The 23,660-nt window shown below is 36.4% G+C and overlaps 1 protein-coding gene and 1 pseudogene across 4 annotated transcripts in view; one reads left to right on the plus strand and one right to left on the minus strand.

Annotated features, from left to right (window-relative positions):
- Positions 1 to 23,660, minus strand: part of SLC44A5 (solute carrier family 44 member 5) — a 405,392-nt gene that overhangs the window by 309,121 nt on the left and 72,611 nt on the right. The window lies entirely within an intron of this gene.
- Positions 687 to 22,383, plus strand: LOC144243841 (putative RNA-binding protein 46 pseudogene; annotated as a pseudogene).

Raw genomic sequence — 23,660 nt, forward strand, 5'->3', positions numbered from 1 at the left:
GAAGTTATATGCAGAGCTGTGACAGGAACTCATAAGCCTCTGGGTCCGGGGATAAGCCCACAGAGCAATCTTGTTGATGTGCTAGGCTTGGCCTCAATAAATCTGAAAATGTGATCATGTAAATAAGCCCAGTCCAAGTTAAAAATAAAACCTTTAAGATATGGACTTGTCTCTGAAAATGTCATCCTACTTAAAGGAATTATTTATAAATGAATAATGAAACATTTGACTCAAAATTTATTTACAACCAGAAGATTTTTGCATCTAAGATGACTGACTGCAGTTCATAAACAGTACTAAAACCAGAAATCCTTTTCCTCTGACTCTGAAAGAACTGTATTTACTTTTAACCCTGGGCCTCAAAGATGGCAATCTGCATCTGTGTTTAAAGCACCCATAATTAGTGCAAGTTCAGGTAGAATGACTGACAATTCCTTTATCTCTGCAGATTCCTGTGTTGACCTTTTGAGCAATCCTGAACCCAATTTTTGGTTAGTGACTCAAACTGATTTAGATAAATATATTAACAGCTGAAACTTATCCAACAATCATGCAATGATGATTTGGTGCCATATACTCTATGGTGTTCAGGTATGAGAGCACAACAAATGAAACCCTCATGAAGCTTGTGACCTGATGGGAGACACAATCAAATATGCACAAGAGTAGATATTATGAAAGGCGATATGGGCTATGAAAAAGAAGTCTGGTGAGCATTGGGTTGTATAATAGGGATAGTGCATAATTACCCACTGTAATGGTGTACAAGTGAAAGATTAAGCCATTGGGTATGATTCTTCTGAGAAAGTATGAGTAAAGTTAACTAGACAAAGAGGGGTGAGGAAGGAAATAGACATCCATAGGATCATATTCCATACTCATGTTTCCCTCCTATATTTTTTGCAAGTAAAATTTCAGTTTGTGTTAGTGGAAAATAAGAATTTTTTTCTATTAATAAGTATTTGGTAAATTTGCCTACCTTATTTTTATTGCAATTTACTTGGGGTGATGACAGTTTTCAGAGCTCTTTGTCCACTCTTTTACTTAATTCTACTTAATCCTTTTTCCAATTCTATCAATTAGGTAGGATAATACTGTTAGGCTCATTTCACATATGAGAACCTTGAGCCCAAGATAAAAGGATTTACTCAATGTCACATTGTCAGTCACCAGTGAAGCCAGAACCGGAATCTAGATCTTCTGACTCCAGGTCCAGTGCTATTAGAGGGAGACTCAAATCTGGACCACAAAAATAACATGAAGCAGAAGGAAGAAGTTCTATAGTGACTTGTGTATGTGGCTCTCATTTATAATTTTGATGCGAATCTCCTCTTACAACTTGAATTAAGTAAATTGGCATAACACATTTTTCAAATGTGCTTGCCAATATATATGACTTTAAAGGAGGAATCATGGTTCTCAGAATCCAATCATTTGGCTTCTCAAATTCAGATATTTGTTAAATATTTTATTCATAGAATTCATAAACTATGGATGATGTGAAGTGCATCTTTGTCCATAATTTTATCCATTTTTACTAGATAATGGATGACATAAACCACATCATTTATTCAACCACATAAACCATACAATTTATGACATAAACTACATAATCTACTAGATAATGGATGACATAAACCACATAAAACTTAAAAATAATACATGCTGAGTTTATAGCAGAAATATGAGTGCTATTAGTAAATTTAAAGCTTATCTTAAATGGCATACACAAAAATATGTTTCATTGTACACATCTAAAACAATTCTAGTTATATTTAAATTTCTAGTTACAGATTGCCAACAAATCCCCTGAAAATCAATTCTATTCAACAAAACTGATCAATACATAGCTGGTAATACAAGAGGAGTTCCATTCTAACATTCAAAGGGTGGTTTTTGAAGGGAAAATTATACTTTTCCTCTTCTCTTTTATTACCTCTTCTCTTTATTGCATGATGAGAATATTTAATTTTACTCTAATTTTTATCTTTTTAATTTTATTTTTTTTCAAGTTTTCATTTAAATTCTAGTTAGTCAACATATAGTGCAATATTGTTTTCATTGAATCATCACTTACATATAACACCCAGTGCTCATCACAAGTCCCCTCCTTAATACCCATCACCCATGTAACCCATTCCCCCATACACCTCCCTTATATAGCAACCCTCAGTTTGGTCTCTATAGTTAATAGACCCTTATGGTTTGCCTCCCTTTCTTTTTTTTTTTCCTTTCACCTATGTTCATCTGTTTTGCTTCTTAAATTCCACATGTGAATGAAGTAATATAGTATTTGCCTTTCTCTGCCTGACCTATTTTGTTTAGTATAATACTCTCTAGCTCCATCCATGTTGCTGCAAATGAAACTTACTCTAATTTTTAAATCAATAATATGTAAAGAGCCACTAATCTATCATTTTCTATTAAAATTATATCTTGTCACTATTAATATGAAAAAAAAATCTAACCTGCTTGGCTCTTGTTTATAGTTTTTTTGTTAACATTTACTAGAACCAAATATCAGTAGCTAAAACTTGATAATAGCTCTATACTTGAGTCTAACCTCTGACCCTTCAAAGCTGATCCACATTTTTCTACACCAGCCTTTCAGCCAACATTTGTCTGTCACACCAAGATCTTAAGGGTGACAACAACTATAAAAATGTGTTACATTTCCAGGTGAGTCAATGCAGCTGTCCTGTGAATTATCAGATACTCTGCATGTGCTAAAGGAAATGCTGACATAGTGTCCAAGTGAAAAATGAAACACAGACACGGAATGAAGGAGCTTCTTTTCTTTTTGGACTCCTTCCCCTCCAATCTGAGATATTTCTTTTAATCTTTCTCCTTTACCAACAAAAATTTGATTTAGAACAGGATTATTTTTGGTAATTATTTCGTATTTTTTAATGTTTTATTTATTTCTGAGAGACAGAGAGAGGCAGCGTGAGCAGGGGAGGGTCAGAGAGAGAGGGAGATACAGAATCTGAAGCAGGCTCCAGGCTCTGAGCTAGCTGTCAGCACAGAGCCTGATGCGGGGCTCGAACCCACAAACCGTGAGATCTCAACCTGATCCGAAGTCGGATGCTTAATCAACTGAGCCACCCAGGTGCCCCAATTAATTAGTATTTTTAAACACATTGTTGGAAAACATATTTAGTTGCATCAACTAAGCAGTTTGTTTCAGACTATGCAAAGGTAATGACAGACTTTTTATTTAAACATCCAATTATGAATAAAGGTGAATTATTTTGACATAATTATTCAAGGCCAGAGAATTACACTGATTTATAAGGACAAACCCAGACCTATGTCCAGTACTATTTGGGAGCACTGTTATAACTGAAATGAAAATGTGATATATGGTCCAAAAACTATAATTTAATCTTGTCTGAGTTATGTAAAGGTCTTTCAGATATAAGATTCTTGCCGATGGAGAGCAATTTATTAATAACATTTATTATAAAACAGACATGAAAAAGATCAGAAGACTTTTTTTTAAATAACTGAGAAGGGTCTTAGAAATTATCTGGTCCAATCTTCCAATAGTTACGGTAACTATGAAAAGGTCTTGGTTATTTTGAAAATCTTGTATTAATTCAAAATCTGACATTTTTGTATCAAATGAAATTTTACATAGTATGGTATGCAATGGTTTTACATATCATTCTTTTTATATGTAAAATGTGAGTTCCTTATCTAAAGGAGGAGTTCCCATGGATAGTAAGCAACACTTTGGCTGTGAACTAGTTAAATCAAGGTCTACAACTGTTTATTCATGTGACATAAATAAATGAACGAACTGATAGATGAATGTGAGTTCTGTGTTAGACTGTGACCAGGGCAGGTCACAGGGCAGGTACTACATATGCCTACTCCAGAAGTTACCAGCACCCAGCATAGGATATGGTACATAGTAGCCCCACAATAAGTTTTCTCATATTGACTCCTTGACCCTTTTCTTGAACACTAGGGTAACACTACTTGAAACTTTTTGTCATATGGAGTATTGAAGCATATTATGTGTATGAAAATTTGAAAACCTATTTCAAAGTGGTTCAAAGAAGCTGCTTCTTAGAATATCTCTGCCATTACAAGTCTCTAAAATAATCAGTTATGTTCATAGGAAGAATCAGGTATGGCTTCATAAATAATCATATTTATATGATTATTTATAATCATATTTGGAGGGCCAGCCTAAGGTCATTTAAAACAATGAGAATCTCTGGACACAAGCCAGGGAGCTTTTTTTTTAAATAATTAATAAACAAACTAATATAACTGTATGTTATGAACTTATACATATACTGGAATTGAAAACATAATATTAACTATACTGGAACTTATGTTAACTACATATTAATTACACTGGAATTTACAACATAATACTAAAAATAAATATTAAAAAAATAATTAACATGGAAAAAAGACAGCCTCTTTAACAGATGGTGCTGGGAGAACTGGACAGCCACATGCAGAAGAATGAAACTAGGTCATTTGCTCATACCATACACAAAAATAAACTCAAAATGGATAAAAGAACCGGAACGTGAGACAGGAAGCCATCAAAACCCTAGAGAAGAAAGCAGGAAACAACCTTCTTGACCTCCACCGCAACAATNTAACATTGTATTGTATTATATTTGAGTGTACAACATTGTGAATCAATATCCAAATATATTATGAAATACTACAGTAAGTCGTTATTGTCTGTCACCATAGTATTTACCAATATTATTGACTAATTCTTCATGCTGTACATTACATTCCCATGACTNTCAAATATATTATGAAATACTACAGTAAGTCTAGTTATTGTCTGTCACCATAGTATTTACCAATATTATTGACTAATTCTTCATGCTGTACATTACATTCCCATGACTTATTTATTTTATAACTAGACAATTGTACCTTTTAATCTGCTTCACCTATTTCATCAAACCCCTCCCCTCTAGCAATCATCAGTTTCTTCTCTGTATCTATGTCTGTTTCTTTTTTTGTTTGTTCATTTGTTAGGTTTCCTAAATTTCATGTATAAGTCAAATTATGTAGTATTTGTCTTTCTCTAGCTGACTTATTTCACTTAGCACAGTGGCCCCTAGTCTAAGTCTGTCATTGCTGTTGCAAATGACAAGATTTCATTCTTTTTATGGCTAAGTAATATGCCATTGTGTACATATGTATGTGTGTATATTTATGAATGTATATATGTACTCATGTATACAAACACACACACACACACACACACACATATACACAATCCATGTATCTATCAATGGAAACCTAGATTGCTTCCATATCTTGGCTACTGTAAATACTGCTGCAATGAATATGGGGCACCTGGGTGGCTCAGTCAGTTAAATGTCTGACTTTGGCTCAGGTCATGATCTCACGGCTCAAGCCCCGCGTTGGGCTCTGTGCTGACTGCCAGCTCAGAGCCTGGAGCCTGTTTCGGAGTCTGTGACTCCCTCTCTCTAGAAATAAATAAAACATTAAAAAAAATTAAAAAAATATTTTAATGTTTTATTTATTTCTGAGAGAGAGAGAGAGAGACAGCGTGAGCAGGGGAGGGTCAGAGAGAGAGGGAGTCACAGACTCCGAAACAGGCTCCAGGCTCTGAGCTGGCAGTCAGCACAGAGCCTGATGCAGGGCTTGAACTCAGGAACCGCGAGATCATGACCTAAGCGAAAGTCGAACGCTCAACCGACTAAGCCACCCAGGCGCCCCAACATTAAAATATTTTAAAATAATGCTGCAATGAGTATAAGAGTTCATATGTCTAGGGGCACCTAGGTGGCTCAGTTGGTGAGCATCCAACTTAGGCTCAGGTCATGATTTCATGGTTTGTGTGTTCAAGTCCTACATCAAGCTCTCTACAGCTCAGAGTCTGAAGCCTGCTTTGGATTCTGTGCCTCCCTCTCTCTCTGCTCCTCCCCCACTCACTGTCTATCTCCTTTAAAAATAAACATTTAAAAACACATTTAAAAAGGGGCGCCTGGGTGGCTTAGTCGGTTAAGCATCTGACTTTCGCTTAGGTCATGATCTCGAGGTTCGTGGGTTCAAACCCCCCGTCAGGCTCTGTGCTGACTGCCAGCTCAGAGCCTGGAGCCTGTTTCAGTCTGTGACTCCCTCTCTCTCTGACCCTCCCCTGCTCACGCTCTCTCTCTCCTAGAAATAAATAAAACATTTAAAAAAAAAAACTTTAAAAAAAAAGAGTCTCATAAAAAAACATTTAGAGTGCATATGTCTTCTCAAATTAGTGGGGTTTTTTTTTTGTTTTTGTTTTTTTGGATAAATACTTAGAACTGGAATTGCTGGGTCATAAGGTAGTTGTATTTCTAATAGAGGAATCTCTATACTGTTTTCCATAGTGGCTACACCAATTTACTTTTCCACCAATACTGTGAAGTGTTCCCTATTCTCCACATCCCTGCCAATACTTATTATTTCTTGTCTTTTGATAATAGCCATTCTGGCAGGTGTGAGATGGTATCTCACTGTGGGTTTGGTTTGCATTTCCTGATGGTTACTGATGTTGAATATTTTTCATATGCTTTTTCCTGCTGACCCTCCATATGTCCTCTGTGAATACATGTCTATTCAGGTCTTCTGTTCATCATTTAATTTGATCATTTGTTTTGTTTTGTTTTTGTGATTGACTTGTATGAGTTCTTTATATATTTTGCATTTTGACCCCATATCAGATTTATCATTTGCAAATATCTTCTTCCATTGTAGGTTGCTTTTTTATTTTGTTGATGGTTTCCTTCACTGTGCAAATGCTTTTTACTGTGACATAGTCCCAACAAGAGAACTTTTTTTTTAAAATAGGCTTCATGTCCAGCATGGGACCCAATATGGGGTTTGAACTCCCAATCCAGAATCAAGACCCGAGCTGAGATCAAGAGTAGTATGCTTAACTGACTGAGCCACTCAGGCACTTGAAACTTGTTAATTGGAGAAACACGTTAGAGAAATTTCTGTCTTTTCTAAGTGAATCTGCATTTGGAGCTATTGTTTCATTAGTGATTTACAACAGCCGTCTTTTCCCTTTCCTTTCCCTGAGTCTACATAGGATGCATGAGAAGATACTACAGCAATTCAGAAGCACAAAGGAGCAGAGCCAAGGTGAAACACATATTAAATACACTGCGAAAGAGAGAAAGAGAGAAAGGCAGCACAGAACAACAAAGCACCGCCGAATGAAAAGAAGCAGATATAACACTGAGTGTAAAAGAGACCTTATGACCAAGAAAGGCAAAGCATAATGGAAGTGGGGCAAATAGCTCAAGAAAACAAAAGAAGGAAGGCAAAAGTGGCAACACAAAAAGGGTAGGAGAAAACCAAGAAACCAGAAAAGATTTATGGTTGGATGACTTTAACCCCAATGAGATATCTGACAATAGGTCTGAGCTGCACACAAAAGAGATGATTTCAGATAAATAGAAGGCATGTCATATAAAACAAGGTGGGAACACACAGAAATATACTAAAACAAGAAAAACAAAAAACTGGAAAAGAAAAAATAAAAATCAAGTAAACTCATAAATAAATATCAAAGAAAACATTTTCCAAACATCAACAATTGTGGTTTATTTTCAACAATATCTGTTTCTCTCCCTAAGTTTCCCACAAATAGCCAAGTATCTACGCTAAGTCTAAAAAGAACTCTAAGTTCAGAGTCCAGAAGAGTCATGAGAGCCCATCAGTCATTTTACCATTCCTTCTACTTCAGTTCTCTAAGATTTCCCAAATATTTTGAAGTGACAATGAGAGAGATTATTAAAGAGTGTTATAACTACCTTTGTTTCTCCAGGAACCATAAACCCTAAGTCCTTATTCTATAGACATTTTGAAGTAAAATGGTACAGGACACACATAATTAAAAGAAATTAATTGGTAATTCTTGGTTATAAATTCATATGATTTCACACGTGAGATTTTTGTCATTATAAACCTCAGGATGAATGCCACTTGTAAGCAGTCTAATTTCCAGGAAATGTTCCAATTTCCAATAAATTTGGTACATCCATCCAGTAGAAAATTATGGAGTCATTAAGAAAAGCATTCTCAAAGAGTACTTAAAGAAATGGGAAAATAGGGGCACCTGGGTGCAGCTCAGTGGGTTGAGCACCGACTTCTACTCAAGTCATGATCTCACGGTTCATGGGTTCGAGCCCTGCATCCAGCTCTGTGCCGACAGCCAGCTCAGAGCCTGGAGCCCGCTTTAGATTCTGTGTCTCCCTCGCTCTCTGCCCCTCCCCTGCTTATGCTCTATCTCTGACTCTCAAAAATAAATAAATGTTAAAAATTTTTTTTAAATTATAAAACAATTATATTCTATAACCCCAAGAACTTATTGGTAAAAGAAGCCAATCTCCAGGATGATTGACTGGGTGGGTGGCTCAGTCGGTTAAGCATCCGACTTCAGCTCAAGTCATGATCTCACGGTTCGTGGGTTCAAGCACCCATCAGGCTCTGTGCTGACAGCTAGCTCAGAGCCTGGCGCCTGTTTCAGAATCTGTAGCTCGCTCTCTCTTTGACCCTCCCCTGCTCATGCTGTCTCTCTCTCTCTCTCTCTCAGAAATAAATAAAAACATAAAAAAAAGTTTTTAAAAAAGAAGTTAATCTCCAAAAAGCACATATTGAATGATTCTATTTATGTAAGATGTCCAGAAAAGGCAAATCAATAAAAAAGACAGATTAGTGGTTGCCTAGGGCTGGGGGATAGGGAGTGAATGCTAAAGAGATTTCTTACTGGTGAGGCGAAAATTCTCCAAAATTAGATTATAGTGATGGGTACACAATTCTGTAAATATGCTCTAACCATTATACTGCATACTTTAAACAGAATTTTATAAAATGAAAGTATATCTCAATAAAACTGTTTAAGATATTTAGATATTTTAAATATTAGTAAAGATTATTTTATTACAAGTTTTTTTTTTCAATTTGAACCCACAAACAGGCCTTTAGGGTTGGTTGTAGCTCTAGGTATATCCTTGAATTTTCTTTTTTCTTTTCTCATCATATTTCAACAAAAGACAATAGACACAACTTTAGTACAAAGTGTGAGAATAAGATATATTTCTTAGCTCATAAACTAGGTTACCTTAAGTAGAAATCCTTCTGGATTTACTACATTATTATTTGTACCCTCTTCCCCAATACACATACAAATTTTTCCATAATAAAACATAGGAAAACCTATTTTATATTGGAAAATATGCAACATTTCACAAACAATAAACTTTTGGATGAGGAAGCTGTTATTTCTTACTTCAAGTTTACATGACTCTAACGGACTATCCTCTCCTAAAAATATGTCCTTATCATATAATAACTCTCTAATAACTTAGCTCCAAGTTATCTAATTCATCATAATGCCTTTTGTAAGATGGAAATTGGTAAGTAGAGTTTTCTCTGAAAAAGTAAGACATTTCTTTGGATTGCTGACACTCTCTGGCTACCTGTCAATTTCCTTCAGAGACTATAGTGTGAGATAATCTCAAGGCAATTCGTGAAAATACCAAAGATTGAGGGTCATGATGCATGATGCCAGCAGGACTGGCTCTATCATATGGTGGGGGAAGGGAGGGGAGCAGTATTGAGGATGGTGGTGGGAGGAGACGTTGAAATGGCCCAGCCACTGAAATCAGAAAGATCAATTAATTACTGCAATATACCAGGATGGACACCAAAAGCCGTTTTTATCTACACTCTAAATTTCAACCTAAAATGCTATAAATTCAAACTCTATAAATTTATATTCTTTAAATTTTACACTCTCTTTTCAACTTTAAATTTCAACCTCTTAACCAAAGGCTTCTTAGTTTTTAACACTACATAACATCCCATAAATTATGAGTGCTTGGTTATAGGATTATACTTAATATTGTTATGATGAAACACTTTCAAAATAGGAGTGAGCAGATACATTTCAAACTTACTTGAACTTGCTTAATTTAAAATGCATTTAAACTTTAAATTCTGAAATTGTGCTGCTTTGGCTTCTATGCATGCTAAACATGGGCTTTCTCTACTAAGAGACACAATGGATGGATGGATGGATGGATGGATGGATGGAAGGAAGGATGGATTTGGATGGATAGATGGACAGATAGACATTTGGATAGATGGATGGATGGATGGATGGATAGGGGATAATAGACAAAGGAAATGAGAAAAAAGGAAGGAGAAATAAAACACAGAATTGCAAGTGACCGAAATTAAAGGCTGTTTAGAACAGAAGGTAATTTGGGTCTGAAAGACTCATAAAATGAAATAGTCAAGTTAGAAATTAAAATAGCACCGTGATCTGAAAACATGCATGCACCCCTATGTTTACTACAGCATAATTTCCAATAGCTAAATTATGGAAGTCTGAGTGTCCATTGAGAGATGAATGGGTAAAAAAGATGTGGTATGTATCAAATGGAACATTTCTCAGCCATAAAAAAGAATGAAATATTGCCATTTGCAATAACATGGATGGATCTAGTTATTCAGAGAAAGACAAACACCATGTGACTTCACTCATATGTGGAATTGAAGAAACAAAAAGAAGAAAAATGAAGAGACACACCAAAAAACAGACTCTCACTTATAGAGAACACACTCATGTTTACCAGAGGGAAGAGGGGCAGCATAGGGGGATGGGTAAAACAGGTAAAGGGGATTAAAAGCACACGTATCATGATGAGCACTGAGAAATGTATAATGTATAGAATTGTTGAATCACTATATTGTACACCTGAAACTAATATAACACTGCACGTTAACTCTACTGGAATTTAAAAAAATTTAAAGTAACTCCGACATACGTGCTTGATGTTATTATTTTATTTCTAGTAAACAAAATATAATTAGATTTTTTAAAAATAGCACGATGATAACTAAAAAAGATCATTTCCCACTTTGAATTATGCTTTCATAGTCTGTGACCAATCTAGAAAGGAGAAGGAGGTAGACAGAAAAGAGCATGCAGGCTATTTTTTGTAATGTTTATTTTTGAGACAGACAGAGACAGAGTACGAACAGGGGAGGGACAGAAAGAGAAGGAGACACAGAATCTGAAGTAGGCCCCAGGCTCTGAGCTCAGCACAGAGCCCAATGCAGAGTGTGAACTCACAAGCACTGAGATCATGACCTGAGCAGAAGTTGGATGCCCAACTGACTGAGCCACCCAGGCACCTGGGCCATGCATGCTATTTTAAGCATACACTGTTTTTCAAATATCCATCATTTACTGAAAAGAAAACATAACTCTGTTCTATTTAAGACAACAGTGTTATATGTTCAAGTTTGTTTGACAGAGAGAAAGGGCAAGGGTTTTTAAATTACAACTCAGCAATATATCCCCAAGCTGAGTTGTCTGACATAGGGTCACAGAAGTTGAAACACAATAATAGAACCCATTAACAGAAAAGCTATCATAAATTCAAAACGTGAACTATGTACAGCAATGAACTCTGCTCAGGACACAAAAGAGGAAAGCATAAAAATGGAGAGTGGGGTGTAGCACCCAAATTTCAGACAATATGGTAGACACACTCTGGAATGTTGCACTAAAGTCAGAGGAACAACCACATAATCATCCTTTTAAAACCTATTCACAAATGGACGAGTTTAAAAACCTAGAAAACAACAAGAAAAAGTCTAAGAGCAGAGAATAGGCATAAGCTCTGGAAATGTATAAGCAGTGGGGTGGAGTGCAGACAACACTGATGTAGCCATCAAGAATCCCCTTTCATTTCTAATTCTTTAAAACTGAGGAAAATCACAACTTCTCTATGTTTCATTTCTTCTGAAATGTGGATGTCCTGAATGACTTACCTCTTGAGGTTGGGTTGTAATGGTCAAAGAACTAATGTTTCTGACGACATTTGAAGCATCACAGAGTACTATAAAGCATAAAGTATCATACTTTAAAGTTAAGAATAGGTTAAGAAGTGATGAGAACTCTCTATTTCATATCCAGTCTCTTTTTTCTTTCCTGGTCTAGCAGCTTCTGTGGAAACAGTGCTCTGTCATAGCACCTCTCTGTTTTCCTTTCGAGAACCTCCACAATCAGCAATGTTCACTATTTAGAATAAGAGTAACCTAAATAAAACAAGTTTTAGTTAAGCCATGCTTTGTGAAATTATCACAGTGAAGGTTCTAAGTTGAGTTTAGCTGCTCAACTTCAGCCAAACCTCCTTCTCCTGTGTAAGGAAAGAAGAGTCGGCCAGATTCCTTCTGCCATCCCATCATCACTCAGGCAGTAATTGGCAGTAGTGGTGGACTGACTCTGGCAAGAATCTGTGGATGATATTCTCCCCAGTCTGTCCTCTCTCCTCTCACTATTCCTATGTTTGTTGAGTTAGAACTTGTCCCCAAACAAGCCGGAACTAAACCACATATGCAGTGTACTCTTTGAAGATGGCTTTCTTATTCTGAACAAACAGCTTTTTTTTTTTTCCCCTAGGAGAGAGAGAGAGACAGCGTGAGCAGGGGAGGGTCAGAGAGAGAGGGAGTCACAGACTCCGAAACAGGCTCCAGGCTCTGAGCTGGCAGTCAGCACAGAGCCCGACGCGGGGCTCGAACCCACGAACCGTGAGATCATGACCTAAGCGAAAGTCGGACGCTTAACCGACTAAGCCACCCAGGCGCCCCTGAACAAACAGCTTTTGAAACAGTAGATAAAAAGAGGGATCAACAGTTCTTTCAGTGACGTTAATTGTATTTCCTTCACTTGTCAATGCCCTGGAGTCTGTTTGACTTCTCTTCCCTTCTTCAATGTGTAAGTTATCAACATTGAGGGAAAGCAGAGAGAAGAGCTTTTGAAAGTAGAAAGAGGGAAAGGTAATCGGTCCTCCTTCATTTGATTCTCCTTTAAGCCTTGCACAAATCCATTAGCATATGGATATGAGAACCCAATGCAAGTAGAGGTGGGAAACCATATATATTGATCGCACACTATGTGCCAAGACCTAAAGTACGTGTTTCTATACATTGATTTCTCACAGCCAATCCCATTTACAGATGATAAAAATAAATAAGAATTACCTTGGTAACAATTAAATAGATCCCAGATGATTACTAAAAACTCACCAGGGGTGTCTGGATGGCTCAGTTGGTTAATTTGGGTTCAGGTCATGATCTCACAGTTTGTGAGATCGAACCCCTAGCTGGGCTCCACGATAATAGCATGGAGACTACTTGAAAGTCTCTCTCCCTCTTTCTCTGCCCCTCTCCCTGCTTGTGTGTGCTCTTTTTCTCTTGCACACACAAAATAAGTAAATAAACTTAAAAAAAAAAAAAAAACCTCACCAGAGAGAAAATACTTATTTCTCATTGTTTGCCTGTTTAGCAATGGTGGATACATGATGACAGTATTTACATGAGCCTTCAGGCAGCAAGACTTGTGGATAGGACTTTGAAGACAGGCAGACCTAGGTTCAAATTCCTATTCAGTCCTTTTTGGTCATGTAATCTTGACCAAGAAACTTTTACCATTTACTATTTCCAGTAGGCTAAATAAGCAATTCTTTATAAAAAAAAAAAAAAAAACCAAACTCACAGCTTAAGACAAATAAGCTAGATAACGAGGATGCTGCTATTACTCCTCTATACAAATAGTATTTATAAGACAGTGGTTCTCAAATGAGAGCTATTTCGCCTTCCAGAGGACACTTGGCAACATATAGAGATTTTATTGATTGTTATGACTGGAGTGGGGTGCTATTGACAAGTAGTGGGTAAAGGCCAAAGGTGCTACTACTACAAAAAGAATTTTCTGTAAATAGTACTAAATGATAAAATGCTAATAGTGCCAATGCTGAGAAACACTTCTCAAAGGGAATGAAGTATTCAAAGTTGGAAGCAGATAAATTTGTTGAGTCCAGTTTAAAAGTACAGCATTGTACTTATTTAACATAAATACAAACAAGGCAATTTTTAGACAGAACCTTAAAAATATTTATACACTTTGATCCAGTCACTTCACTTTTAGAAATTTATCCTCATGAAGTAATAAGAAATGTATCCGGAAATTTATGCAGGAACAAATAGATTAGAAAATTTTAAAAGGCAAATGGTCATTGTAGATACAGTGATGATAGGGTGACTATACAATTTGACCTCCAAATTGAGATGACTCTGGGAATAAAGGGGGGTGCTTTAATAATTTTACAAAACAACAGTCATAAATAAGAACTGCCCTGGACAAACCAGGATATATAGTCCCCTGGTTGTAAGGGAACAGGAAAATAAAGTATGCCACATTCTAAGTATGAAATGGCAGGGGCACCTGGGTGGCTCAGTCGGTTAAGTGTCTGACTTTGGCTCAGGTCACATCTTACAGTTTGTGGGTTTGAGCCCTGCATCGGGCTCTGTGCTGACAGCTCAGAGCCTGGAGTCTGTTTTTGATTCTGTGTCTCCCTCTCTCTCTCTGCCGCTCCCCCACTCATGCTCTGTCTCTCTCTGTCTCAAAAATAAATAAACTATAAAAAATAATTAAAAAAGAAATGGCAGACAGCCATTCTAAAGAATATTTAACAAAATAGTAAATTGATAATGATATGATACTAACTATAAAAGTCCGGATAAAAAACTTACATATCAAAATTTGTAATATATACACTTAGAGGCTTTCAAAGAAGAATGGAAAGAAATACATCAAATTGTTAACATTGGTTTACTCACTGTTGAGATTATAGCTAGAGTTTGTTTTTCTCTATATTCAAAATTGCTATCATAATTTTTTAAAATAATGACTATGTCCTGGTTCTTTAGAAAGAAATAAAATTAGTGCCAGTTGATGAGGAAAAGTTATTCTTCACAGAAAAATGCCAGTTAATAAATATAGAAGAAATTATATACAAATTAGAAAACCACAACTTTTGCCATTCCTAATGATATCAATTTTTCAGGCAAAGAACGTTGATGGATGCTAAAATCTTTTAGTGAAAGACTGTTGGTTATTCACAAAGTTTCTGGGTATTATCCCACAAAGTACTTGCTAATTGTAAAAAGAAAAAAAATATGCCTTAACAAGGAAGAAATCTGGTAATTACCATAAGAACCAAAATATCAAACTTAACATAATTTTAGTGGAAACTTTGGCATTACATACCTTTTGTAGTAACATACTATGTACTTAGCACATCATCTATGCAATATTCTTGCCAAAAATGTTTAGATTTACTTTTATTTTGCAGGAAACCCAGATAATATAAGAACTAGGAAAACAACAGCATATGGGACAAACCAGACAGAGAAGGAATGTGGGAATGGCCAAAATAGAACTGTCCTATAATGTCTTTAAAAAGCAAAAGTTATAAAAAAAGAAGTAGAAACTTCTAGATTCAAAGACATTGGTGAGAATTAAAAGCCAAATGCAATCTCTGAATTTTATTTGAATACTGGCTTTTAAAAAAGAGATCTAGGGGCACCTAGGTGACTCAGTGAGTTGGGTGTCCGACTTCCACTTAGGTCATGATCTCACAGTCCGTGGCTTCAAACCCCACATCGGGCTCTGTAATTGTAGCTCAGAGCCCGGAGCCTGCTTCAATTCTGTGTCTCCCTTTCTCTCTGCCTCTCCCCCGCTCATACTCTGTCTCTGTCTATCAAAATAAATACAAATTAAGATAAATAAAATAAATATAAAAAAGAGATCTAAAAATTATTTGTGGACAACTGGAAAAATTTGAAAGTAACTTAGTCATTTTCATTATATGTATTAGATATTTAATTTCCTTACATGTGTTGATAATACTGTGGTTCTATAAAACATTATGGTAAATATCACAATATCTGCAGCTTATTTTCAAGGCATTCGGAAAAAATTACATACTTATATAAAGCAAATATGGCAAAATATGAACAATTGTTGAATCAAGGTGATTAGTATACAAATGTTTATATTATATCATTCTTTCAAACTTTCTGTATATTTGGAAAAAGTTTAAATATAAAATTAAGGAAAATTTTTACAGTTACATTTGAAGTAATACAATTACAGTTAAAGTGCTGTAATTAGTAATCCCAGAGTTGACCATTGTCTTTCCAGAACAGATGCATAATAGCCACCTGGAATTGGGGACCCCACAAGAGCCTCAGGAGGCCTGAGAGTCCTCTGCCTTGCTTCAGACCAGCTCTTCATGTTCCACTTCCATGGATTCCCTCCTGTGATTTATTTCAGCTGCCTTCCTGTCCTACCTCAGGTGCTACCACCTTACTACCTACTCCACCTTTTGCGGTCCTTGTTTCCCCAAGCATAAGGGGAATAGAGCAAAAACCAATCAAGCACGCACATTCTTTGAATTCTGCCTTTAACATACAATTATGCTTGATCTTAGCCAAAAGACCCAGAAGCGATGTCTTTAACATACAATTAAAAAAGAACACTTGCTCTCTCCTTGGAAAATTTCTTTGTCTGAGAATGCTATGGACTGAATGTGTCCTCTCCAAATTCCTATGTTGGAACTCTAATCCCTGAAGTGATGTTATTTGGAGATGAAGCTTCAAGAGGTAACTAGGTTATAAGAGGGAAGTCCTCATAATGGGATTAGTCTGTGTGTCTGTCGGCCTGCCTATCTGCCTCTCTCTCTCTCTCTCTCTCTCTCTCTCTCTCTCTCTCTCTCTCTCTCTCACACACACACACACACACACACACACAGACACACACATTATAAGGCAGCTGTTTACAAGAACCCAAGAAACAGGCAAATCTTGGACTTTCTAGCTTCCATAATGGTGAGGACTAAATGTTGTTTAAGCCACCCAGTCTATGATAGTTTTGTTATAGCAGCCCAAAGGGATTAAGACAAAGGATTTCCAGAGTGAGCAATTCCCATTCCTCCAACTCTCTCACAAAACAACAAGCACATTCCCCCTCCTCTCACCACCCCCCAAAAGTTTAATAGGTTGGAAATTCTTTGGCTAGAATTTCTGTACTTCTTCTTGATGTTTTCCCTTTATTTTACCTGGTAAGGGACAAATGTGTCATACTCTGACACATAGAAACCCAAGAAAGCATTAGAAATGGTCTACTTTGGCTAACCTGGGAACAAAATACACAAAAGTAACATACTTTTTTAAAAAAGAATTTCTAAAGGCCTTGGACATCACTAATTCTAAAAGAAAGCATATCTGGTCCTATATGAGAATTTACATTTTCAATTTTTTTTACTACCTATTGACTGGTAACATTTCCAAAGAACAATTTTACTTCTTTCATTTCAAGTTGATTGTTTAGCCGGGACTGTGCTTTTAATTAATTTAATTTTACTTTTTAAAATCAATGTCTACAAGACCCTCTCAGTCAATGAATCACCCTTGCTATCCATTAGACACCTTTCTGGGTTGTTCGCTGAACTTTTGTGTCCTATGCAGTGTTGCTGTAATATTGTAGCACTTTTCATTAGCTTTATATGAAATGTTTTTGTCATTTTCCACCTTTGGTCTTTCTGTCATTTTTAAACTCTGAACTTTATGCTGCAATTTCTCAGCTTCTGTTTTGAACTTGACATTTATTATGTGGTTTTTGTGTCCTTACTTACTTTTTGCACTTTGGGGTTGATCCATGTTGGTCTTTTCTAATTCTACTATATTGATCGCTCTAGAGCAAGCCTCCTCTCCTCCAAGAACACTGATTGTCTCTAAACTATTTTCTTTCTTTCCAGGGCTGAGAACAACTGAATTTTTTTTCTACATGTCCTTTCCAGGAAATCCCAGGCTAGCCATAGCTGTGGCAACCAGAATCTATTCATTAGGATCATAATTACTTCTCTCTCATTATTAACTCTGTACTCAGGTTTGAAAAGGAAATTGCAATGACAAAAGGTGGAAAATACACACGTGTCAAGACCAGAAAAGACATTTGAAGGATATTCAGGAAGCAGCAAAGACATAATAATTAACAAAAATACAAGAAAGAGGAAATAATGATTTTTTAAAGAATTATAAAATGGGAAATACAAAGTTAAAAATGACAAACACTTCAATTTAGTGTCTAGTGTGTCAGATACAATGGCATCAGCTATTAAGAATACCATCATTTGGGGCGCCTGGGTGGCTTAGTCGGTTAAGCGTCCGACTTTCGCTTGGGTCATGATCTCGCGGTTCGTGGGTTCAAGCCCCGCGTCGGGCTCTGTGCTGACTGCCAGCTCAGAGCCTGGAGCCTGTTTCAGTCTGTGACTCCCTCTCTCTCTGACCCTCCCCTGCTCACGCTGTCTCTCTCTCTCTCTCTCTCCTAGAAATAAATGAAATATTAAAAAAAAAAAATTTTTTTTTAAAAAAAAGAATACCATCATTTGTCAAATACAGGCTACCATCTTCTCAAAGATAAGCCTCTCCAACAGTCCCCACATTAGTCTCATTCTCTCCAATATTATCTCCCTCCAGTCTATCCTCCAGAATGCCATCAAAGTCATTGTCTTAAAATGCATATCAAGTCATTTCTCTATTGGAAAGCCTTTCAATGGTTCTCTATTCCATCTGGAATAAAGCTCAAATGTTTACAAAATCCTATATGTCAGGGCTCTGTTTATTTTTCTAGCCTCATTTCTACCATTTCTCCTTCTTCTCAAGATGTATATGCTCCAAACAAAACATTCTTTATGATCTTCCTCTGAGCTTTTGTGTATGCTTTTTTTTCCTTGCCCAGAAAGTTCCTTCCTGCCCAACGCCTTTTAGTCCATCCAATGACTATTCATCCTTCATGTAGATGCCTCCTCTTTTCTGACTCCTTAACTAAAAGGTAAGTACCCCCTTCTGTATACCACCATGGTTGCTTGTATTTCTCCTATCATAGCATATTACAGTGCCATAGTATTTTGTTTACTTGTCTGCATTACACTCTAGTCAGCAAGTAATGTGATGGCAATGGTAACACATATCTTTTTCTTGCCCTGGCATTCTATGACCCAGCACAGAACACGACCCCTAATGATGCTTGATAAATATTTTCTTGGATGGATGTTGTACAAATATTTAGGTTATAGGATCATCTAGTAACCCAAAGCTTAACTTGAACCCCAATTTCCAATTCTTGTTGAAAATCTTTCTGGAATAAATATTGGCAACCCTTGGTATGAATTTTACATAAGGATCATTAGTAAGTTACCTTTGGCATGTGGGGCAATTGCTGCTTCTATTATCTCTTTCTTACTATAGAGAACAAAATGGAATCTCTCAGGTCAAGCAGGGGCCTGTGTCAAGCAATGCACCATAGCTACGAGATGTGACCAGGACCAGCATCAGCTGACACCCCAGAACTGATAATAAACAGAAGCGGACAAGGTCTGCAGGGGACCGAGACCGATTAAACCCCTTTAAAAAAGAAAGAGTTTTTGCAGTAAACTGTCAGACTCTTCAGATGTGACCCCCTCTATGTCTGACCACCTAAAAAAGGCAGCTCCTGCCGAAGGCTCTGCCACATTGATCTCTGAACAGAACTGAGATCCCTCACTGCTTGAACATAATACACAGTAAGTGCCAAGAGCTGACCCGGACCAGATCGAGGCCTTATTCTCAACTGCACGCCCACAGACTGACTTTGCCTTTGGTTCATTAACTTCCAACACCCTTCTGTTACCTTTGTTGTGTGGCTTTTCTTATGTTCTGCTCTGTGTGCTGTGTAAGAAGCCAAGTTTAATCACATGGTGAAATGTCACTGAGTTTGGAATCCTGAACCTGCTTTGTAATTATGATTAGTTTTGCTCTACAATCGAATAAAGCTGACATTGTGAAGAGAGATAACTCTTGTGTGCGCCTTCATCGCATGCTCATAACACTTAGCAACCATTAGGGTTTTTGATTGGTACCCATGCTGTCCAAAATTGAGCAGCTGGTGTTCTCATACCACCCGTCTAGCCCTCTTCACCTGTTCAGAGGTCATCACTCATCCAGTACAATATCCCTGGTCCCACTCCACTGAAGAGGCAGAGTAGCCTAATAAATGGCATCTCACACCACTCTTAGCCTGACAATAGCACAGATCAAACATCTTAGCACTCCTTCCAAAGGCTGCCAATCTCTATGTATTCTGTAATGTTTCAGTCTACTTTTCTTCGCAAATCTAGTAAAATAAGAACAATTAAATTTCTTTGGTATAACTTAGCTTATAACATCTTGGACCACGATTCTAGTCATAATGTTCTGGGAACTGCAGATTTTAGAGATGGAGAAAAGTGGGTTGAAACTACACCAACACCCTCTAGAAATTTCTGAAATCAAAGACTACTTAATTCAATATATCTTGCTTGATTTTTTAAAAAATGTTCCCTTCTCTTCAGAATTTTTCCTGAAAGTACAAGAAATTCTGCCAAGTAAGGGTACAATAAAAGAAACTGAGTTGAATCAGATTTAAAACATTTGCATACCCCAAATTTAATTTACCCATTAAAGTAATATGAAACTTTTTTAATTATGCCATTATTTTGTTTATTTATTTTTTTTTACAAATAGTTTATTGTCAAAGTAATACGAAACTTTTAAGAGAAAAATTCCTAAGAAAAATTACACATTATGTCATAAATAGAAATAACAGTACTTCCTTGATTTTGCAAGAAATGTCATTTTTTAATGTCAGGAAAAGGGAATAAAAAGGAAAGTTTTGGGTGGGCTCTCCTCCCCTCTGTGGTGACCCCTGCTTTTGCATATGCTGACTGGTCTGTGAAATGGTGGTGGCAGTTTGTGGTCATTGTTTCCAGGGATTTAGGACCAACGTTCGAAGCCCCAAAGGGAAACTGCAACGATGATAAAGAAAATATAGATGGAACAAATGGGTGCAGTAAAGTCAGAACTGGTCCTCAGAATGAAGTAGCATTACTTGTTTTGATGAAAAAAAAAAAAAAACTGGTTACAACATGGTTCAAGAGACTGGGTTAAGGGAATCTGGTTGCCCTCCTCCAGGTTGCGAAGGTCCACGACCACCTAGAGGCTGTGAAGTTTTTGTAGGAAAAATACTTTGTGATATGTGTGGAGATGAATGAGTTAGTTTCCGTATTTGAAAGAGCTGGGAAGATAGATGAATTTTGACTTATGATGGAATTAGTGGTAAAAATCGAGGTTATGCTTTTGTGATGTATACTATGAAAGAAAAAGCCCATTAGCCTTCAGAATTGCTAATGATTATTAGATTTCACCAGGTAAGTTTACTGGTGTGTGTGTAAGTTTGGATAATTGCAGGTTATTTATTGGAGCTATTCCTATGGAAAAGAAGAAAGAAGAAATTTTGGATGAAATGAAGAAAGTTACTGAAGGAGTTGTAGATGTCATTGTTTACCCAAGTGCAACTGATAAGACTAAAAATCACAGTTTTGCATTTGTTGAATATGAATCTCACAGAGCCTCTACCATGGCTAGGAGAAAACTAATTCCAGGTACATTCCAACTGTTGGGTCATACCATTCAGGCAGATCGGGCTGATGAGGAAACCATACAGAGTTAAAGTTCTTTATGTAAGGAATTTAATAGTCTCAACTACAGAGGAAACAAAGCAGAATTCAACAAACTCAAACCTGGTGCAGTTGAATGAGTAAAGAAACTTAGAGATTAGGCTTTTGTTCTTTTCAACCAAGAAGATGCAGTGGCTGCTATGTCTATTATGAATGGAAAATGCATTGATGAAGCAAGTATTGGGGTAACACTAGCAAAACCAGTAAATAAAGAAAACACTTGGAGACAGCATATTAATGGTCAGATTAGCCCTAATTCTGAAAACCTTATTGTGTTTGCTAACAAAGAAGACAGCCACCTGAAAACTCTGTGCAAGCCACCAACTCTTCCAGCTAGCCTCAATAGTCAGCATAGCCCAAGCCTCCCTGAAATTGAAAGATGCACTTATCCATTTTCTCCTGGAACAAAGCTTACTCCAAGCAGTATGCATTAGTTAAAACCCAATCATTTCAATTCTGCAGTATTGTATTTGGATTATTACTGCAATAAAAATCATTGGGCACCACCAGAATTTTATTTATATTCAACAACAGGTCAAGCTGAGAAAGTATTCTTGGTATATAAAATTGTTATTCCTGCTATTGCAAATGGATCCCAGAGTCATTTTATGCCAGGCAAACTGTACTACATTAAAAGATGCAAAGGGACTGTCAGCACAGTTTACATTACTTCATTTGAACAGGGAACACAAGATCTTCAGCCTGGACCTATGCAAAAGAATTTGAAGAGAATAAAGAGACTACAATTTCTGTCTGAGCTCGGTAATAGTCTTTCCCCTGTTAGTGCTACCCTCTCTTCTGGGACTCCCAGCATGCTTCCTTATACTTCAAGGCCTATTCTTATCCAAGCTATCCCTTGCCACCAATAATATCACTTGCTAATGGCAGCCATATTGGACAGCAAGCATATATCTTCAACTAGTCCTCAATCTTCTAAAGAAGATATTGTAAACCTGAGCATGAAAGTTTCTTTGTAAAGCTTGCAAATTATAGTATTGATTTATTTTAGAATTGAGTTTGCACATTTGGTTTTAAAATGATAAACATCTATTTATTTCAACATAGTAAACATCAGCCATAATTCAGAATAACCTACTGTTGTAGAACTTGTAAAAATGCTAAGTTTAAAAAGTTATACAGTGGTTTCTCTTGATAAAATTATGGCAAACTACTGTTCTTTCTAAACTTTTGGGATTTCAAATACTTCTTTTTCTTTTTCTTTTTTTATGTCTTTATTTTACCTTAAGAGACTGAGACAGAGAGCGTGCGGGGGAGGGGCTGAGAGAGAAGGAAACACAATCTGAAGCAGGCTCCAGGCTCTGAGCTGTCAGCACAGAATCCGACACAGGGCTCAAACCCACAAACCGTGAGATCATGACCCGAGCTGAAGTTGAACGCTTAACCGACTGAGCCACCCAGGTGCGCCTCAAATACTTCTAATTCCTGAGTGGGCAAAAGAAACCAGCAGTATATGTTAAATTTTGCATAATAACTTTGCTAAATAGCATTTCACAAATATTTAAGCATTTAAAATGGTTACACTAGATTTGATTACCAAGGATCTCTTACTGTATTAGCGATTACAACAATTATATAACCAGAAGCATCTATTATGTAGAATGAAATGAAGGGCAAAAAGATTAAGATGCAAATTTTATGCAGTTCTAAAGAAAATGCAGTCTATGATTGTGGTCCTCGAAGATAACTATATAAATATTGTAGTTAATCAGTTTTTATAGAAATAAGTCATAATTTTGCTGTTAATATATTTCAGGTTTATGTAATTATGTTTCTTATGTGTTTTTGATATTTACTATATAGCTATTTGAATAAAAACTGTTGTGGTTTTTTAGTGCTGAAATCATGTGTTGTTTAATTTTTGTACCAGAATTCAAATCTTTGACATTAAATACGTGATGCTTCAAAAAAAGAAAAGTTAAGCTTTTGAGCATTTGAAAAGATAGATCCAAATCAAAAATATTTTTCATTGGTTTATTAACAGAAATGAAAAAAATTAAAAGTAATGTTGCTCACTGCCCAACTAAAAGTATAATTGAGAAAGTATCTTCATTCCACTTACTACTAAGAGTAGTAAAAGAAAGAAAGGAAAAAGAAAATGAGAAACTTCATGTGAAGGATACATAAAATTAAAATAAAGTGCTATCTAAAACATAGGTACTTTATTGGTGAGTGTGATTTAAAATCAAATGCTTT

The sequence above is a fragment of the Crocuta crocuta genome, unplaced genomic scaffold, assembly GCF_008692635.1.
Source record: "Crocuta crocuta isolate KB4526 unplaced genomic scaffold, BGI_CrCroc_1.0 scaffold58, whole genome shotgun sequence".
In the NCBI taxonomy this organism is placed as follows: Eukaryota; Metazoa; Chordata; class Mammalia; order Carnivora; family Hyaenidae; genus Crocuta; species Crocuta crocuta.